Source organism: Oryctolagus cuniculus, chromosome 3 (assembly GCF_051225735.1).
Source record: "Oryctolagus cuniculus isolate XC-2025 breed Fujian yellow rabbit chromosome 3, ASM5122573v1, whole genome shotgun sequence".
Classification (NCBI taxonomy): Eukaryota; Metazoa; Chordata; class Mammalia; order Lagomorpha; family Leporidae; genus Oryctolagus; species Oryctolagus cuniculus.
The window spans coordinates 172,009,839-172,030,681 of NC_142869.1; positions in this window are offsets into that span (position 1 = coordinate 172,009,839).

The window sequence follows — 20,843 nt, forward strand, 5'->3', positions numbered from 1 at the left end:
TGTTGTCATGAGCTGCCAAGGCTCTGGAAGCCTCTTGAGTTCACCAACTCCGATCTTATTTAGACAAGGTCATAGTCAAAGTGGAAGTTCTCTCCTCCCTTCAGAGAAAGGTACCTCCTCTTTGATGGCCCATTCTTCCCACTGGGATCTCACTCTTATTTTTTGCACCTGGAACCTAGAGGCATGTAGGCTAAGCCTTAATGCATGGTTATTTCTTTTTTGTTTTTGTTTTAAATAAAGGATATACATTTGTTTTCCCACAGTTCTGGAGTGTGGGACATCCAAGGTCAAGGAATCTGCAAATCTGCTGTCTGGTGAGGACTAATCTCTGCTGATGAGAGCACCTTTCCATGGAGCCCTCTCCTGGTCTTCTTCTTACAGATACACATTCTTCCTAAGTCACAGGTGCCCTCTGAGAAAGAGGGGAGAGAGTGAGCATTTCAGAGCAGTGCATTCGAAATCCCCCTCTCCCACGAGTCTTCTTGAGATAGCTTCACCTCACAGCATGAGAGAAGGGAGAGAATGTACATCAGTCAACCACCTATTTTATGCTGGAGAGAGACTTAAATGCATCTTCTTCTAGCTACTTGCCCTGTTGATGTTTACCCTTGCTGATATTCTGACTTCCAACTTTCTTTGCTTTTTCCTGTGACTGCCTGACGTTCCTTTCCTGTGAGGTATTCATGGAGACAGGAGCATGGGCACCCAACAGCAGGCCAAGGAATCATCTTTTCTTTTTTTTTTTTTTATTTTTGACAGGCAGAGTGGACAGTGAGAGAGAGACAGAGAGAAAGGTCTTCCTTTGCCATTGGTTCACCCTCCAATGGCCGCCGCTGCAGCCGGCGCACCGCGCTGATCCGATGGCAGGAGCCAGGATCCAGGTGCTTTTCCTGGTCTCCCATGGGGTGCAGGGCCCAAGCACCTGGGCCATCCTCCACTGCACTCCCTGGCCACAGCAGAGGGCTGGCCTGGAAGAGGGGCAACCGGGACAGAATCCGGCGCCCCGACCGGGACTAGAACCCGGTGTGCCGGCGCCGCAAGGTGGAGGATTAGCCTATTGAGCCACGGCGCCGGCCTAAGGAATCATCTTTTCAATGTGCAGTTAAGAGAATCTGAAGTGCAGAGAGCAAGAATTTAGGCTTTTTATTCTTTCACTCAATATTCTAACTTTGCTATTTACCGGTCAATTTTTGTAATGTTATTTGTTGAAATTAGATCTTTATGAATATTTCACTTAACTGTGATATCTCTGATCCTTTTTTTTTATTTTTGGACAGGCTGAGTGGACAGTGAGAGAGAGAGACAGAGAGAAAGGTCTTCCTTTGCCGTTGGTTCACCCCACAATGGCCACTGCGGCCGGTGCACTGCGCTGATCCGAAGCCAGGAGCCAGGTGCCTCTCCCGGTCTCCCATGTGGGTGCAGGGCCCAAGCATTTGGGCCATCCTCCACTGCACTCCCATGCCACAGCAGAGAGCTGGACAGGAAGAGGAGCAACCGGGACAGAATCCGTTGCCCCGACCGGGACTAGAACCCGGTGTGCCGGCGCCACAGGCGGAGGATTAGCCTAGTGAGCCACGTCTCTGGCCTGATCCTTTTAATATGAATAAAATCCCTGTAAACTTAAGAATGTGGCTGATAGTCACAGAGTGTATCAATCCAATTGATAAGAACATTTTTTATTGATTAGTTCTTCATAATAGGAAAACCCAAAAGACCCCAGTTCATGCTCCATGTGGCACTGAATAAATATTGATTAGACTGATGAAAAGAAATATTTTATAATCATGAAATATTAACAAAGAAACTAGTAGCTTCAGTTTAGACAGAGCACAGGGTATCCACTTATGATTAAATTTTAAAAGAAGCTTTAGGCGGAGAGAAAGGTGGGGGGAGGTCTCCTAGACCAATTCTATTGAAATGTTTTGAAGTGCTTTGAGCATTCGCTAACATATTAACTCATTCACTCAGTAACCACTTGTTCAGAGCTGGCTATTTCCAAAGCATTATTTTTGGTGTTAAATATGCAAAATGGTCTAAGCATATTCCCTGTTCTCAAGGGATTTTGCCTGGTTTGGGGAATTAGATAACTCAATGGACAATCACAGCATAGAATGGTATATAAAGTATAATAGAGATAACCACAGGATGTTAATGTAGTTAGAAGAAGAATACCAACTTAGTAGAACGTAGGATAGTCATGTAGATCATTCTTCAGTTTGCATTGGAAGTTGAATGGAACAGTACATGGGCGCACAGGAGAAGTGGGAGATTGTTCTTCAGGCATAGGAAGCTGTAGGTACAAATCAAAGAAGTGACTTCTGTTTACAGCAAAGATTTTATTGGAGAATAGTTATTAAGCTATGTTTTGATAAGGTTGGACAATGAGAGAAGAGGATTTGCATGTTACTGTTAGGACTTTTACTGTATCTTCAAGCTATGATCCATCTTTAATTTTAACAGTGGGGCCTCCTGAAGGCAAAGTTGGTAGAGATTGGAACGCACAAGAGTAGAAGCTGAGAGTAAGGCCTGAATGAAGGTGGAAGTGAATATGGGAGAGATTTTTAGAGATAGACTTAGTAGTATTGATGATTAATTAAATATAGTGGCAAATAAGCAAAGAAAAAAGGAGAAGGAGAAATGGCAAATGATGTCTAAAAAGATCCAGGGGAGGATGGAAGTTAACCAGAAAGGACAATTTTAAAGAGAATATGGTTAACTGTGATGAGTGACAAGGGATTAAGGTAGAGTAAGAATCACCTATGGATTTATTCACTTGAAATTAAATTGTGAGCTTTGTCAGAGTAGTTTCAGAGGAGTGGTTAGAATAGAAGCCAGCAATAGATCAAAATTAATGGGAGTCTGGAGCTGTATAATTTGGAGGGTCCTTTATAAGGCCAAAAATACAGAGTTATCAATTCAAAACCATGTATAAGGTCTTGGATTAAGTTCATACAATGAAGTAGCCCCATATACAGCTTCATTTCCATTTTAATATATCCATCTTTGGGCCAAAGTATGAATGAGTAGTGATGAAATAGCAGATGTTGAAAATCTTGTTAAGAACTTCGGTTTGGAAAGGAGAAGGAAACATTGAAAAATCACTGTCATGGAGACAGAACCCAGAGGGCATGGAAGGAATATATTATGTTTGTGTGCACATACATCTGTGTGCGTGTATTTATGTCAGGATGTCCCATGAGCATTCTTGTGACATGACTTAAGGTGATGGAGAGGGAGACGTGGAAGGACAATCAGAGAGCACATCAGGCAGAATGAAGTTCCTGAGAGCATTGGGGAGGTAGAATCAAGAGGACCAGAGGACAAGAGAAGGCACGCTGGCATAGTGATGCGCAAGAGGATTCATGGAGTGACTGATATTCTGAATGTGTAGTCACAGAAGTCGGGAGAATGTTTAGAGGATGGTGTTACAGAATCTCAGGGGCGAAATTCATACGACTGGGAATAGTTACCAAGAGGGGTGCTAAACTGTGCTAAATGGTTAGGGAGGTCCCTGATGAAGACGCAATAAGTTGGCTGGCACTGTGGCTCACTAGGCTAATCCTCCGCCTGCGGTGCTGGCACCCCAGGTTCTAGTCCCAGTTGGGGTGCCAGATTCTGTCCCGGTTGCTCCTCTTCCAGTCCAGCTCTCTGCTCTGGCCCGGGAGTGCAGTGGAGGATGGCTCAGGTCCTTGGGCCCTGCACCCGCATGGGAGACCAGGAGGAAGCACCTGGCTCCTGGCTTCGGATCAGCGCAGCGCACCGGCCGTAGCAGCCATTCGAGGGGTGAACCAATGGAAGGAAGACCTTTCTCTCTCTCACTAACTCTGCCTTTCAAAAAAAAAAAAAAAAGACTCAGTAAGTCCATACTCTGGCAGGTAGAAGTCATTGCTAACTTTCATCAGGAATTTTCAGTTGAGTGATGGGTAAACACCTTATTACAATGGGTTGAAAGCTGAAGAGGAGGTATAAAGTACAACACTGAGTGTGACCTAATAAGCAGATGTGTTTTTTGAAAGCAAGTTGGGCAATAGGGCAGAAGCTAAGGGAATGTGCAAGGCTGTGTGAGTATTTTATTCCCTACACAGTTACAGTTTGTGAGATTGTAGAGCAAGCTTATGTGGTGAGGGACTCAAATAAGAAGAGAGCAAATGAAATAGGATGGGCATGAGGGCTACTGGTTAAGTGGCTGGCTTAAGACAACATTCTCTACTTCATAGTTCCTGGGTTTGATTCCTGGCTCTGGCACCTGACTTCAGCTTCCTGCTAATACAGATCCTGGGAGACAGTAGTGGGAGGCAGTAGTGACGGCTCAAATAATTAGTTTCTTGCTCAGTTCTTGGCTTTGGCAGGGATCATTTTGGGCATTTAGGGAATGAACTAGAAGGTGAGTGCTCTTTTTCTGCCTGTTATACTTTCCATGTCTCAAATTAATTAATTAAAAGGAAGAGAGGGAGGAAGGCAATGAGATACATGTATGAAGGAAAAGAAAATTTTGATTAAAAGAAATTATTGTCTGCTTTCTAATTTGGAAAGTATGCACAGGTGAAGTACTAAAATAATGTAAAAGAGTATATTATAGAAAGTCTCCCATAGGTTTAGGAGTTACATGTGAAACATGTGTGAATGAGATAATGCAACAACTGGGATTTACATCATAGGAATTTGAACTTGATAATAGTTGAAACTGGGCAATGCACATATAAGGGTTATTATGTCATTTTAATCAGCATTTGTATGTCTAAAATGATTTATAATAGAAAATTATGTTTTCTGGATGTGGGTAAATGAATATTATAATTACTTTTTAACATATGCTGGGATGAATCTTCTCATTCTTACCTCAACTCTATTCCCTTCCAGAAGCCTCACTTTAATACAAGGGTTTCTAAAATGACCTTTAAGGTAGGACGGTAAAACATATGTTTATGAACATATATTTATTTTTATTAGAAAGGCAGAGTTACAGAGAGGCAGAGAGGGAGAGAGGGAGAGAGAGAGAGAGAGAGAGAGAGAGAGAGAGAGAGAGAGAGACTAACAGGTCTTCCATCTGCTGGTTCACTCCCCAGATGGCCACAAAGGCCAGAGCTGTGCTGATTCAAAGCCAGGAGCCTGGAGCTTCTTCCAGGTCTCCCATGTAGGTACAGGGGTCCAAGGACTTGGGCCATCTTCTACTGCTTTCCCAGGCCATAGCAGAGAGTAGATTAGAAGTAGAATAACTGAGACTTGAACCTGTGCCCATGTGGGATGCCAGCACTGCAGGCAGCAGCTTTACCTGCTATGCCACAGCATCAACCCCAAAGATACACATTTATTTTATTTATTTATTTATTTTTTGACAGGCAGAGTGGACAGTGAGAGAGAGAGAAAGGTCTTCCTTTGCCGTTGGTTCACCCTCCAATGGCCGCTGTGGCCGGCACGCTGCAGCTGGTGCACCACGCTGATCCGAAGCCAGGAGCCAGGTGCTTCTCCTGGTCTCCATGTGGGTGCAGGGTCCAAGCACTTGGGCCATCCTCCACTGCACTCCCAGGCCACAGCAGAGAGCTGGCCTGGAAGAGGAGCAACGGGGACAGAATCGGGCACCCTGACTGGGACTAAAACCCGGGGTGCCGGTGCCGCAGGCGGAGGATTAGCCTATTGAGCCATGGCACCGGCCAAAAGATACACATTTAATATAAGACATAGGAGATATGTTGATAGCACATTCATCTTTGCTGATCATACATTCTGATTGGCTTTTGGAAATTCAGTGTGAAGCTCCGACAACTTTGAAGAAGTGATTTGTTCTTCCATTCCTACTGTAATTTCAGTATCTAAAACTTGTCCTCTCCCTATTGAAGCATGGAATCAAGTGGAATGTGGTCTTGAAAGAACTGGGATTATGGCATGGGAGGAAGATGAGCAAGGGATCCATAGGTGTAGAGAGAAAAAGCGTTGGATGTTTTTGGAGGATGGCTGCTTCCCTTGGATCCTTCCTTATGAATGCTGATCTCTTTGAAGGCTTCCAAGACCTTTGCATACAAGCGTGACCTGACTGCTGGACAGTGTCAGGCATTTCTGAATATAAGCTCACCTCTAGGAGGGACCATTTGAACACTGCTATATTTCCTTATGTCAGATTTTCCTGTCTGTCTTATACATTCCCCTGAGTACGAGATTCTTCTGTGACTTCAGGGACTCATTGATTAGAGTTCGCTCTGCTACTTCATTATGCATCAATAAAAAGACCCAGTTAAAAACAAGTGGAAGAGTAGGTCTTCAGGGAATACTTCTCAAATACCAAGTATATTTATGGGACATGTGGTTTCCTTGGTAACACATGGAGTAAGTAGCAGGAAGGGCTTTGGGCCTATTTTCACAGAGTTGGAAGACGGTGCTCATCGGAGTTTATGGTCTCTTCTCACGGCTGAAGTTCACAGAAGGGTTACTACCAGCCTACTTTGTACCTGTGTGGTAGAAACAGAACTATTGGGACATAGATCTCTTTTTTTCTGCAGACATTTCAAAGGTTCTTTAACAGAAGAAAAATATTCAGTTTAGAAAATAATATTCTTGTATGAAAAATCTATTGAGATGTGATTATTAAACCTACAAAAATATGAATATAGATATTTTTTCGTTCCATAAAAAATATACAGATGTTTTTGGTTGCATGACAGAACTGAAATGTTGTATCCTTTAAAGTGTTCATGGCAGTTAGGATCAGAGGATATACATATGTTTACATGTATGTGCATGCCCACACACATACGGAGGCTGGGAAAAGAGTATTGATAATAAAGACAAAAAGCTGAAGATTCTGAAGCTTGAAGAACAATAACAAATCAATTAACCACAAATGATAAGGATGTCAAAAATGGTACTACGAGAAGGATTTTCTTTTGAGCCTTAGTTTCCTTTATGTCCTAAGTAGAGGACATTTAGCCTATCCCTTACCTGCTGGAATGAATATCAGAATTTTGGTTTGTGCTGATCCTGCGGATTCGGGGTTATGTAGCAATCCCTCAGTTAGGTCAGGCTTCACGTGGGAAGAAAGACTGAGCTGGATATCTTGTTCAGGAAATTGACTGGAACCAGCTCCGGGGCCAGCTCTTGCTTGTCAATCATATTCTTGTCTTTTCAAGATAATGCATCTATTTTTCCCTTCTTAGCCCCTGGCTAATAAGTGATGCCAAAGTTGAAAAAAAACATTATGATCAACACACAAGCTTCATGATATCAGGCGTAAATTGAGACATTTTCCCACTCTGAAGGATGAATTATTAGGCAATTTGTGTGGCAGTTGCATGATTTAGGTTCTTCTCAAGGAACTGAGGTCAACTAGGAAAAAAAAGAAATCAATGGCCAGAAAAGTATTTCCAGTGATTGAGTAAAAAGTGCATTCCATTTTTGTAAGGAGAGGGCCAATATTATTTTCAATAATTTGGGAAACAGAGCAAAAAGAAAACTCTGAACTGGAGAATTCCATGAGATTGTAGCTCCATGAAGTTATTTGGTGCCCAAACTTACTTTATAAAACACTTTTCTTCCCTCCAGGGCCTGCCTCTGTGGACAGGGTGGCTACAATACTCTCAAAAATGAATTGGTAATTTTCATGAAATGCCATCTCTGTAGCTGCATGCTGCAGAGGCTCGCCAGGTGGTGTAGCTCCAGGCCATGTTTGCCCACTTCTGAGCCTTTGTACACTTTGTACATCTTCTTTCTTTCCTGCCCTTCTACCCTTTCTAACTGGCTTGAGCTCCTTCTTTCTTTAGCCAGGAAGAAGGAAGAATACTCAACTCTCGAGAAAAATATTTCATGAGAACAGTGCCAGATTTAATTGTCATCTGTAAATGAAAATGTTTCCCACCATGGAGGATCGTAACCTAATACGTGATGGGTTTGAAGACATGTGAAGCAACTTGTTGGAAAGTATGGAACCAGGGACCTTTGCAAGGTGTATAGAAATGCTGCTTACTTGAGTGCACTACTCTCCTAAGCTCAACAGAAATCTTTATTCCAATACCACTTCTTTATTGCAAATGGGTCCACATAGTGATTGAATGACAGCTTGTCTCAGAGGCTGTAAAGCCAGGGGGTGGGGATAGAGGGGGAGTGAGACTAGAGTCTAACATAAGAGGTGCAAAGAATATTAAATATTTCTTTTTCAAAATGAAAATCTCTTAAGATCTTGAAATACTTCATTTCATTTGAATAGAAAGAACATAAAACCATTAAAAATACAGGATAGTTTTTTTTTCCCCACTTTGCTATGGTTTGAATATTTGTATCCTCCCAAATTCATATGTTAAATTTGAAACTCCCAAGGCGAGGGTATTGAGAAATGGGGCCATTAGGAGGTAATCAGATCACTGAGGCGAGGCCCAAGTGTTTGGGATTACTGCCTTATGGAAACAATCCTGGAGCGCGTGTTCAATCCTTCAGTCACGTGAGGTTACACTGACACCACAGCCTTCTTGGAGAACAAGGAACCTGACAGTGGCTTGATCTTGGACTTCAAGCCTTTAGAACATGTGAAATGATTTCTGCAGTTTATATGCTGTTCAATTGTGGTAGTTTCTATAGTAGCCTGAATGGCCTGAAATACTACTCTTATTGTTTGGCATCTTGTCAGTGGAAATGACAAAGGTTTTACTTAGGGTACTTTCAATTCAGGATTTAACAAAATGTTTGTATAAATATTTACTCATTTATTTTTCTTTACTTGAAAGTCAGCAAGAGACAGGGAGAAAGAGGGAGAGGGAGAAGGGGAGAGGGGAAAAAGGAGGGGGGAAAGGGGAAGAGGGGCGAGGGGGAAGGGGGGAGAGAGAGAGAGACAGAGAGAGACAGAGACAGAAAATATCTTTTAGCTTTTTATCTACTGGTTCACTCCCCAGATGCCTGCATCAGCCAGGACTGGCCAGGCCGAAGCTAGAAGCCAGAGGCTCCATTTGGTTCTCCTGTGTGGGAGACAGGGGCCCAATCACTTGGACCATCAACTGATACCTTTCAGGATGCATTAGCAGGAAGCTGGATGGGAACTCCAGTATCTGGGACTCAAATTGTGAATTCTATATGGTATGCAGGCATCCCAAACAGAGGCTTAACCTGCTGCACAACCACTCCCACCTTGATCAATGCAAGAGTTTTAAATCAGTGCTATTACGTACAAATGACAGCAGATAAATGGCAGATGGTAACATTTTCACCCCAAGTCTCTAGAATAGAATAATAACAGGTATTTGGTTGCTTTGTTTGAGAATCGAGAAGAAGCATGAATAAAGAAAGAGAAGAGTATGCTTTAAATTCTGTAGAAGTTTAGCACTACTGAAATAACTATTCTATTTAGGAGAGTGAGGCAAAGGTGGCAGCTGCTTTGGGCTGGGTGAGAAACGGTGGAAAGGTTTTATCTCATAAGTTGAGAGGAGGACAGACTAAAAACTTGCCAGTGAACAAAAGAAGTGAGTAGAAGAGACTGCCACTTTCTACAAGGAGGCAAGCGCTTGTGAACTGAAAGAAGTAGAGAAAGATAACCAAAGTTAAGGGAGTTTAATAATTGCTGCAGTAAACTGGACATTAAATACTCCTAGATCTTCTGCTTATTGCATGCTGTGGTTAAGAAACATTATTAACCACACAAGTGGCAACAGAATTCCCCTTTAGACGGAACTATGCTTGGTCAGAATTTCACCTAAATAAGTGTCCTCAGTAAATATGCTGGTGCAAACATGGGTATGAAAGAGTTTTTCTCCTCTTTTTAAAGGGACAAGGGAAGTGTACGGGCAGAGAAGAGAGAAAGATGGAGAATAAAGATGTCAGGAGATCGGGTGTGGTTGGATGTTTTGGGGAAGGGTACAGAAGAAACCGTTGCTGCTAGCAAGTTCATTTGTGGAAAACCATTTTCTTTTAACTCAAATGTCGTCCTGATCCTTCAAAGAAAAACCCAATTTAAGCAAAAATAGTGAACTTGTGTGCAAAAGCGTCTTCACAACTTGTCCCTTATTCCTCCTTCCCACTTGATTACGACGCATCATCTCTGCCTGTGTAGAAATTCAGAGCTGCCACAGACTCCAAATTTTCAAAAAAAATATTTTCTGTACATACAGATGCTTTGGGTGGGTTGGGTCCTTGAGTAGAAACTGATGTAGGGTTTAAGTTCTATATTCAATTTGTCGCTGTGCAGAAAAAAGTAGCTTTTAAGTCATAACTCGAGCCAACCCCTTTTCTTCTTGAAGTGACATTAACATGTCTTTAATGAACAGCACCAGAAATATTATATCAGACCAAATCTACTACTGGATACATGCTTCCTACATGACCTATAGCCTAATTGTTATAGTTTGAAATAGAGTATCGGCTGGCACTGTGGCTCACTTGGCTAATCCTCCGCCTGCAGTGCTGGCACCCCAGGTTCTAGTCCCTGTTGGGGTGCTGGGTGTTAGTCCTGGTTGCTCCTCTTCCAGTCCAGCTCTCTGCTGTGGCATGAGAAGGCAGTGGAGGATGACCCAAGTGCTTGGGTCCCTGCACCTGCATGGAAGACTGGGAGGAAGCACCCAGCTCCTGGCTTCGGATTGGCATAGCATTAGGCCATTAGGGGAGTGAACCAACGGAAGGAAGACCTTTCTCTGTCTCTCTCTCTCACTGTCTGTAACTCTCTCTCTGTCTAACTCTGCCTGTCAAAAAATTTAAAAAAATGAAAAAAAGTATCAAATGAAAAGCTTAGTGAATGTGTTCTAAAATATTCCTTCTACCCCAGTGGATTCCTATCTTTTGTCAGAGAAAATTGTGTATATTCTAAAGTACTCAGAGATATCTATCTGAACATATTTCGGAATTTTTTTTTACTATCTTCCTTTTAAAAAAAGATTTATATTTATTGAAAGGCAGAGGCAGAGGCAGATGCAGAGGCAGGGAGAGAGAGGTCTTCATCGGCTGATTCACTCCTCAGATGGTCGCAATGGCCAGAGCTGCACCAGTCTGAAGCCGGGAGCCAGGAGCATCTTCTGGGTCTCCCACGCAGGTGCAGGGGCCCAAAGACTTGGGCCATCTGCCACTAATTTCCCAGGCCATAGCAGAGAGCTGAACTGGAAGTGGAGCAACCACGACTTGAACTGGTGTCCACATGGGATGCCGGCACTGCAGGCAGCGGCTTTACCTGCTATGCTATGGGGCTGGCCCTGGAATTATTCTTCATGACACCCATTTCCTATATGGGAAAAAATGTATGGTGGCAAAATGGTTTTCATCAGTAGAAAAAGATCCAGGGTGCCAGTGTTCTTGTTTATATATTATTTATTTGAAAGGCAAGGTGACAGAGAGGTGGAGCCAGAAATCTTCTATCTGCTGATTGACGCCCCAAATGATGACAAGAGCCAGGTCTGGGCCAGGGTGAAGCCAGGTCAAACCCAGGCGCCAGGAACCCCTGGATCTCCCCCATGTAAGTAACTGTGATCAAACTGGGACTCTGAAATGGGGTGCCCGAGCAGCAGTTTAACCTGCTGCACTGCAACGCTGGCCCCTGGAATTCCTGTGCTCTAATCCTAGAGCTATGAAATAACTTTCCTTGATATTGATAAATCAGCTTTCTTTTTTGGATCTTGGTTGCCAGATTGGCAAAATAAGAAGGCTAAATTTGACTCTCTCTAAGGATCTTTCTTCTCCAAATATCTGTAAGTGTTCAAAACGGCGACTCAATCAAATGACTATTTTGAAGTTTTGTAAAAATACCCTAAGGTTGTTTTTATGCCCCAAAAAGAGCTGATGCCATTATTCAGCTGCTTAAAATAATTCTCTTTATTTAATCTAATCCCTAGAAAATTAAAGCAAACAAGTTAGAAATGATACATGAGTTTGAGTAGTAAGACAATAAGGATTGGATCTAATTAGCTTGAAAATAACCTTCCTAGAGTTCATCCACAAGGATTATATGAAAACAAGCAGTTAATTGATATGGCAGCTACAGTCTGGTCTATGTTTGAAAGATATGGCACATTTTGGAAGGGCATTGAGTTTAGAATAATTCAGTTAGCTATCTAAAAACACAAGTAAAACATTCAGCATTGCTAGCTATCAGTGAAACAAGACATTGTTCTGCCTGTCTCATTAGAACAGATGAAATAGAATAATAGACAATACTTGGGATGGTATTGTGGTGCAAAAAACTAAGCTGCTGCACGTGTCTCAGGACTCCCAGATCAGAGTGCCAGTTAGAGTCCTGGCGGCTCTGCTTTTGCTCCAGCTTCCTGCTGATGCATTAGGGAAGACCTTGGAAGATGGCCCAAGTACTTGGGCCACCCGTGTGGGAGACAAGGTTATCTATATCTGTTTCTCTGGTTTCTTTAGAATAGTGCATAAGAAAAAAGATAAGTTTATGATGTTGCTGCAAGAATTGTTTGAAATTCATGCATAGTTTTTTTCATGAACTTTTTTTTAACTTTTATTTAGGAAATATAAATTTCCAAAGTACAGTTTATGGATTACAAGGGCTCCCCCCCATAACTTCCCTCCCACTCGCACCCCTCCCATCTCCCGCTCCCTCTTCCATTCCATTCACATCAGGATTCATTTTCAATTATCTTTATATGCAGAAGATCAATTTAGTATATATTAAGTAAAGATTTCATCAGTTTGTACCCACACAGAAACACAAAGTGTAAAATACTGTTTGAGTACTAGTTATAGCATTACTTCACATTGGACAGATAGATCATTGATATCATTTAGTTAGGTTTTTTTTTTTTTACATTTACTTATTGATTTGAAAATCAGAGTAAGAGAGAGGGAGAGATAGAGAGGGAGAGAGAGAGGGAAAATCTTTCATCCACTGGTTCACTCCTCAGATGACCACAGTGTCTAGGACTGTACCAGGTGGTAGTCAGGAGCCAGGAGCTTTTTCTGGGTTTCCCACATGGGTGGCAGTGGCCCAAGAACTTGGGCCATCATCTGATGCTTTCCCAGTACATTAGCAGGGAGCTGGATCAGAAGTGGAACATCTAGGGCTTGAACCGGTACCCATACAGGATGCCAGTGTTGCATGTATTGGCTTTACCTTCTGAGCCACAGTGTAGGCCACAGATGTCATTTAGTTTTCTAAACAACAAAAAGATGTATTTTTCTACCAGGGATGTGTCTTTGTCCTTTTAGGTGGGGATCTATGCACAGTGACCCTGAGATTCAGAATCTTGAAAGATACAGAAAGAATCTGTGATCAATCAAGATAAATCCTATAGAATTTAAGAAAAAAGAACCTAATTCTTTGTATACCTGGTCATAGAGTGATTCTAAGAAAAACTATGAAGCTGAGGAATTTAATAGGTGATAGCAATGTCGGTTCAGGGCTCACCTTGAAGCCTTTGCTGTGAGGGCTGGGGAAGCAGAGGGAGAAAGGAGATGGTACCCTGAATGAGGATCCAGACACTGTGTGTTGTGAATCGCTGTGATGCTCATATGCGTTCTGTGTCACCAGACAAGGTTGTTTCTGTCCCTTTCAAAATAGGTGGCAGTGGTGATTAATACCTAACGACTAGTTTTCTAGGTTAAAATTTTCCATTTTGCAGTTAGGAAATAATTATTCAGGGCTGGATGTATAAGATAAAAGTCTCATTGGGGAGATGATTTCTCAAGGGGTGGGACTCCCCCTTCCAACATTTTTTTAATTTGAGACATACACACTGACACACACATGAGAAAGATGAGGGAGGAGAGAGAGGGAGGAGAAGAGAGAGAGGGAGGAGAAGAGTGAGAGGGAGGAGAAGAGAGAGAGAGAGAGAGAGAGAGATCTTCCATCCTCTGATTCGCTCCCCAAATGTCCATGATGGCATGCTGGTCAGAGCTGGGGCAGGCTGAAGCCAGGTGCTGGGAACTCCTCCAGGTCTCCCACATGAGTGGCAGGGACTCAAGCTCTTGAATCATCAGCTGCCTTTCTTCAGGGTGTGTGTTAGTGGGAAGTTAAAGTCAGGAGCTGGATGGCAGCAGATGGTCTCATACAACACAAGGACACCTTAACCAGCATCTTAAGCACCAGGCAAAATGCTCACCTCAAAATGCTTCTTGAACATAAATCTGAATTTCAGAATTATAAATAATTTCTCATAACCTAGTTTAAGTAAAAGTTGAAAAATCCTAGCCAAGGCTTCTATTTCCAGCAGGTTAATGGTCCCTATAGTCTGTTGGTGTCCTTTTGCTAATATAAAATGAAATCCTTACAAATTACCACAAATAAAATAATTAATGCATTATTGGTCTGGCTACCAAATAAGAAAAATATACAAAAGAGACAAAATATAACTCAACAAAGTGTAAGTTGTAAAAAACAAAGCAAACCAAAGGGGATATAAAATATGAGTATAAGAAGGAATACACCTGTAGAGCCATGGTATCAAGGAATTCTGGCCCCTACTAGGATGAGGAAGCTAAGTCTGAGAATGTTGCATTAGGATCTACTGAAGGTGTCTTAACATTTTTTTCATTATGGAAGCCTGATGAAGTATATTGCTTCCCCCACCTCACATATAGTGATTGTGACTCATAAAATAAAATTATGAAAGTTCAAAGAAAATCAATCATAAACAAATTGTCATCAAATTATTTTTAAATTTGTGATTTAGTAATACACATTTATATACTCATGTGTTCTCTCTATTATAGTATCTGTTGATGGTTCTACAATTTATTTTAAAGCAGATATAAGTATAAATTTTAATTTTAGAGTTCCACAACTATGGATACATGACTTGGAAATATGTGCCATTATTATTAGTCATAAATTATTATTTGGCTTCTTTTACTACTGTGAAAGAAGATATTAAAATTATGTGAGTTCAATATTCATCTTAAAGGAGTTAAAGAACAGAGAGTAGATATTCAAGAAAATGCATAAGAAAGATCATGATTACATTGAGAACAGAAATTAATAAAGAAGAAATCAAAGATAGAGTAGTATGAAAAATAAAACCACAAGTTGTTCTTTGAAAAACTTAATAAAAGGAACATGCATTGAGATTGATCAAAATAGAGGACACAAGTATTGAATATAAGGAATAGAAAAGGGTTATAACTGCAGACACAGATGAGACTCAGAATGATATAAGAAAAAACTGTGGATATGTTTATGTTCATGACAGTTTCAGCGATGTTCAAATACTTAGGAAAAACAAGTAATACAATATGACTACATGAGAAATAGAAAGCTTGAATAGTTCTGTAACCATTCAGGTAACTGAGTAATATAATTTTTCCCACCAAGAAAATAACTAGTTGCAAATTATTTCTCAAAAGAATTCTACCAAACTTGCATGGGATAATTGTAACAGTATGGATATTCCAAAGAAAAAAAAGTGAAAGAATATGGTTTCAAAACATTCTGGAACTCTTGAGTAACCTTCCTGCCAAAACCACTCAAGGGAGCAATGACAAAAGAAAGCCACAGGCCATTTTGTTCAAGAATACGGATATGAAAATATCAAGAAAGATACTAGCTAGCTAATTAGTTATGCTGATAATGATCATACATTCCTTATAAATTGTGTGTTTTCTCCCAGAAGTTCAAGAGTATTTGATTTTCTAAAGTATTTGATAAATTAAATTGGCTACATCAGTGAATTAAACAAATGCTTTCCTCAAGACAGAAATTTGATGAACTTCAACATTCTCCCACTTATTATAAAGTGTTTTTTTCAAACTATGAATAGAAAGAAGCTTCATAACAATAAAGAGGGTGTCTAAAAATGTTCTTAAAATCTGTTATTAGTGAAACATAGCTAGAATTATTATCTGTAAAATTAAGAAGAATGGCCAACATGCTAGCCTGTATTGAACATTATTTTCTATGCTTTAGCTTATTAAGTGCAGCCAAGATAGTAAAAAGAAAAGCAATATGAGTATTAAAAAGAGAAATATACTTATCTGCATTTACGTAAAATGATGACTGAAATAGAAAAACCCAAAACATCTTCACACTTAGAGTTAATAAGAAATTTTAGCAATATATCAAGCTTTAAGACATAAATAATTTGATCAAATCCTTACATACCATGAATAAACAGAAATATAATTTAAAAATGATACTTGTAATAGCACAAAGTATGAGGGTAACTGGGAATATGTATAACAAAAATGAGTAAAACAAACCTCTTAATAAAATTTATTTCGTTTATTTGAAAGTCAGAGTTGCTGAGAGAAAGAGGGAGATCTTCCATCTGCTGATTCACTCCCCAAATGGCAGCAATAGCTGGGGCTGGGCCAGGCTGAAACCAGGAGCTGGGAGCTTCTTTTGGGTCTCCCACACGGGTGCATGGGCCCAAGCACTTGGGCTGTCCTCTGCTACTTTCCCAGGTCTTTAGTAGGGAGCTGGATTGGAATTACAAAAACCGGACAGGATCCAGCACCCTTGTGGGATGGGGGAGTTGCAGGTGGCAGCTTAACCTGCTATGCTACAATGTCAGCCCAACATTTTAGATTTTTGAAAAGATGTCAAGGAAGAGTTAAATAAATGGAGAAGTATTACATGGTAGTATATTGCAAGACTCAGCATCAAAAGATGTGTGCTGTCCACAAATCAAGCTAAGAGTTTTGAGAAACTTGACAAGTTGATTTCTAAAAATTTGAGGGAAAGCAGGGTGACCAAGACTTCACTGAAAAAGTATTGGATTTGAAACTTGTTTTACAAATATTAAGGTCTAGTTGACAAAGTATTTAATGCAGTGATACTTATGTCTGGAAGACAAATTGATCCATGAGTAAAAGTCAAGACCCCAAAACCAGAATCTCTTTTGTGACATCTCGGTATCCAGCAGAAGTAACATTGTACATCAGTGGGATAAAAAAAAGACAATTGACCATGCCAGGAAAAAGTAACATTAGATTCTTACCTCACACCATACACATACATTAGATGTTGGCTAGATTGAAGGTGTCTTTCTGAAGGGTAGACACAGGAAAAAGTATAGGAAGATATTTTAATATTATAATGGCAAATATTTCTTAAAATGCCGAAGGAACAAGATGCACATGAAAAAAAAAATGAATGCAACCAAGTGCATTAAATGATGCACTTCTTTTCCTTGAAAATTCACTGAAACAAAAATCAGAAAGACATTGTGGGGAGGGGGACGTTGTGGGTCTGCTTTAAGCATGTACTAGGGATGCCTGCATTCCTTATCAGAGTGCCGATTCAAGTCCCCACTTCTGGTACAGGCCACTGTGGGGAGCAACCCGGACTAGACTGTTACTGGAATTAAGACTTATTCTATGCATCTGCTCTCCCACAATATGGCGCTGGGAGAGGAGAAAACAGCTTCTACACAGCTGCCTCCAGTTCAACCAATAAACTGTAGGATTTGCTCCTGATTGGAGGAGAGCAGCGTACTCGGCGTGTGGGCAGCCGAGTTGGGATTGGCAGAGGAGGACTATAAAGGAGGAGAGAGACGGCATGCACCAGGAACATCTAAGGGGAACATCTAAGGGGAACACCTGTGCAGCCCCCGAGAGAGCCGGCCGGCGGTGTGCCGCTCCCCCGCGGAAGTGGGGAATGTGGCAGGGGGAACCGCCCTTCCACGGAGGTGGAAGGGTCGGTAGCCAACCCGGGAAGAACCAGCAGCAAACCCGGGGAGGGCCGAGCAGACGAAAGAACAGCGCAGGGTTCTGTGTCATTCCTCCACGAAGAGGGGGAGCGACAGGCCACTGCTAATGTGTCTGGGAAAGCAGCAGGTGATGGCCCAAGGAGTTGGGTCACTGCCACTCAGTGAGAAACTTCTGTGGAATCCCTGGCTCTTGGCTTAGGCGTCGCCCTGCCCCAACTATTGTGACCATTTGGTGAGTGAACCCGTGGATGGACGATCTCTCTGACAAATAAATCATTTATAAAGGGAAGAGATTAATTGGAATACATTTTCAAAATATGTAACTGAGTAGGATTTAGTAGATGCATTAGAGGCACAAACAAGGAAAACAAGGACATACCACATCTGGGACATTGTTCTGTAAGCTCCAGAAATCCTGGGCACCTATGCAGCATTAGAGATTCTACACCACATTAAAATAGGTATTTTAGGATGTATTCACAGTCGATAGCAAATCTATTTTTCTGTATAGAATTGAAGTAATTCATTACTTTGATTTTGTGACTATTAATTCATTTGATTTCTCTTGGAAGTGTGTTGTTATCAGAAACGCAAGCCATTGGGACCAATTCTGTAAAGTTTGTGATTTGTCCTTCCCTCCGAGGACACACAGGCCAGCAAGCTGGGTGTGTTATTCCCTTGTGTTGGCTGTGTTGGCCCCACAGATTCTGGGATTTTGGATAGCCATGTGCCTTTGACTGTTGACGTGGGCATGGACTATTTTTGACTTTGCCTGCCAGTGGGCAGGACCCACCAACTGCTCACACACTAGCTAAGTGCAGCAGCTGCCTCTCAGGGGAGGTGCCAAGTGTGAAATCTCACTGCTTTAAATAATCAGATACTTGTGAGTCATGATGATGGTGGGGACACCAGTCTGTTGGATGTTTGTTGATGCTAAGGATTTCCAGCAAGTACAGAACATGATGGGTGAGAGTAGATAGAAGGAGCTTTCATTTTACGTGTAGACTTGATATTAGGGATAGGGAAGAATCACAAAGGATATTTTTTTCCTATTCTCCACAGTAGCCCAAATTTGTGACCAGATGAAATTCATTAGTTTCATAAAGCAGAGGCCAAATGACTGTTTGTTGGGGATTCCATAGCATGAAGTCCCAGTTGAGTGAGAGATTGGATCAGGATCATATCCAGTTATTTTCTGACTATCAATTTCCTCCTTCTGACAAATTGTCTTGGTGAGAATTGGAGTATTGAGAGACAATGTGATGGAGCACGGGTTTCTCATACGGAATAGAGTTCTTTCTGGTTAAAGTAACTATTTCCTTTGAAAAAGAAATAGACATAAATTTAATAATATGCTAGGAGCTAAAGCCATCAACTCCAGTTTGTGCTCTTGAATTCATCATGCTCACCTTGTAAGACGTATTTTGTGTCTATGTCGCACCAAAATATCTGGTCATCTTGATGGGGAGACTAATCAGCTGATTCTGGGGAAGGATGAATCTTCCATTTTATTTTCAGAGCACTGCATCAGCATCTTTGATTGCATGAAGTGCTGAAGGCATGAAATGCCCAGCTAGTTTGCCATTTTTGTTAGTAAGACAAAAAAAGCTTGGTTTTCACCACTGTGAACCAGTTTGAAATTTGGCGAGTTGTTGTCCTGTGTTAGTCTTACAGTTTTTTATAAAATAAAAGATACTTAAAATATAATTCAAAGTAGCATTGTTAGCTTAGAACATGCTAAAGCTTGTGCAATTCAAGGTCATTAAGAATTTTATATTGTCCTTAAAAAGAAAGACTGCTGTTTCTGCATAAGTTCATTGTACTTTAGCATCTGTCATTCCTCTTGGGTAAGCGAGTGGCAATCTCTAATAGGAGTAACAGCTTCTTAAAGCATGCTAATATGAGGGCAATCACCCAGATGACAAACCAGAGCTCTGCAGGCGTGTTTGATTGCTCTACATAGAATTGAACATTAGCCAACAATGTTAGCATTAACCATCTGATTTTTTTTTCCACATAAATTTTTTCTGGATTTTCTTGAAAAAAATCAAACATTATGGCAATATAGGTTGAACATTTATAATCTGAAAACTCCAGATCTGAAACACGTTTGGTCCCAAGCATTTTGGATAAGGGATATCAATGGGAGCTCTGCCCAAACCCTGAAGTTACAGCCATTAACTGGGTGTGAGTAGCTGCTCTGTCTCCACCATTCAGTGCCTCATCTTTACCTGTGCATGCCGTTGTCTGGTTGGCTTCAATAACTGACATTGCAAAAGCTTGAATTTACCAGTTACGGCCTGGGGTCTTTTTTTCTGCAATCTGTACCCTATCAGAACTAATTTTTTATCCATCTAGAGGAGCTGTACTCACAGACTATCTTCTTACAGGCCCAGCTCCTGCCACCCCTTGTCTTTTTAATCTTTTTGCAGTAAAATTCAGATGAAGTCTGCAGAACTGTTGATTCCTTACCCTGATATTCTTTTTTTTTTTTTTTTTTTTTTTTTTTGACAGGCAGAGTGGACAGTGAGAGAGAGAGACAGAGAGAGAAAGGTCTTCCTTTGCCGCTGGTTCACCCTCCAATGGCCGCCGCTGCAGCCGGCGCACCGCGCTGATCCTGGCAGGAGCCAGGAGCCAGGTGCTTTTCCTGGTCTCCCATGGGGTGCAGGGCCCAAGCACCTGGGCCATCCTCCACTGCACTCCCTGGCCATAGCAGAGAGCTGGCCTGGAAGAGGGGCAACCGGGACAGAATCCGGCGCCCCAACCGGGACTAGAACCCGGTGTGCCGGCGCCGCAAGGTGGAGGATTAGCCTATTGAGCCACGGCGCCGGCCCTTACCCTGATATTCTATATGATGGTTCTTGATTTAATTTTCTGGAATCCCAAGTACTAGTGGCTTCTGCTGGCTAAGGATTTCTGTACTGTTGAATCTGTCTTTGGTAAATGGCAGCAATTGTATTTTTATACAGGCTGTCTACTGGCATTGGTTGATATATGCACAGTCCCTTACTGAGTATGTAAGTTCCCTAGGTGTGTACCAGGTTCATTGTTTGCTTCTCTGGTCAGAATGAAAGCAGTGGCTAATAATATCCTCCAGGGCTTCCTGCAAGAGCAGTTTTCTAAGGGAATGTCCAGAGTTAAATCCACAATGTTATATGTTTTTCAGGAGAAATTACCCAAGGTCTTTATGATTGCCTAGAGGAAAGAAGACCATCCCAACTCTCTTTCTTCTTGAGTTTCTTCCCTTGACTCAGGGTCAGCTGACTTTCTTTCTGTCAAAGGATGTTC